The sequence below is a fragment of the Cucurbita moschata genome, unplaced genomic scaffold, assembly GCF_002738365.1.
Source record: "Cucurbita moschata cultivar Rifu unplaced genomic scaffold, Cmos_1.0 Cmo_Scf01833, whole genome shotgun sequence".
Classification (NCBI taxonomy): domain Eukaryota; kingdom Viridiplantae; phylum Streptophyta; class Magnoliopsida; order Cucurbitales; family Cucurbitaceae; genus Cucurbita; species Cucurbita moschata.
The window spans coordinates 1-1,035 of record NW_019270348.1 but is presented as its reverse complement, the minus strand read 5'-3'; the positions used below and the strand labels follow the sequence as shown (position 1 = coordinate 1,035).

At 29.0% G+C, this 1,035-nt stretch overlaps 1 non-coding gene across 1 annotated transcript; it reads right to left on the bottom strand.

Annotated features, from left to right (window-relative positions):
• Positions 1 to 384: 384 nt before the first annotated feature.
• TRNAP-AGG lies at positions 385 to 456 on the bottom strand. Its single transcript has one exon. It is a non-coding gene; the product is annotated as a tRNA-Pro (tRNA).
• Between the last annotated feature and the right edge of the window lie 579 nt (positions 457 to 1,035).

Sequence of the window (1,035 nt, the reverse complement as noted above, 5' to 3'; positions counted from 1 at the left end):
AAAAAAGAATAGCTGTTAAATTATTTACATAGGGTTTACGATAATTACTGTAGAGAGAAGAAAAAAGAATAGCTGTTAAATTATTTATATAGGGTTTACGATAATTACTATAGAGAGAAGAAAAAAGAATAGCTGTTAAATTATTTACATAGGGTTTACGATAATTAGTGTAGAAAGATAAAAAGATAATTAGTGTAGAAAGAAGAAAAAAGAAACACAAGTATTTAATGACATAGGGTTTACGATAATTAGTGTAGAAAGATAAAAAGATAATTAGTGTAGAAAGAAGAAAAAAGAAACACAAGTATTTAATGATTAGTGTAGAAATATTTAATGATGTAGTACTTGCTTTCTCTAAGGCTCATCTTTTGATATATGAACATAGGGGCATTCCAAGAATTGAACTTAGGACCTCTCGCACCCTAAGTGAGAATCATACCACTAGACCAAATGCCCTTTCTAAAAAAAATGCAACATTTTTAATTCCTACTCAATATATTTTTTTCTCTCAAGTTTGAAATCTATTTTCATTGGCGGTTGTTGGACTATAAAACAAAAATTTGATGGTCTAGTATTTTACTTGTAAGTAAGGCATGTAATATTGAATTGTTCTACTATGCAAGTGTTATCAAATAAACTACAACCCAACAAATGAATCAAACTAATCAGTTTGGGTAGGGTTGGATTTATTCGGCTCCGTTCATCAGTTTGTTTGATTTAATTCTTCTATTTTGCTTACAAGAAAATGAAGGTTTTTTGAATGTACCATAGTTTGATTTATGACAAACTCATATGAAATATAATTGCATTAATAGTACTAAGAGTTGGAGTCTATAAACATTTCATGAACTTAAGTGCAACTCACGCTTCATTAAAGACAGATAAACTTTAGTTAAGTAGCTGGAACTTTAAATTACTTCATGTGGAGCTTCAATCACTCTATGTTAGCTACTATCTTTACGATTTACTTATTGGACACGAGTTCTTGGATTTAGGGGATTGTTTTATGTAATTTTCAACTACAACTTATGTTTT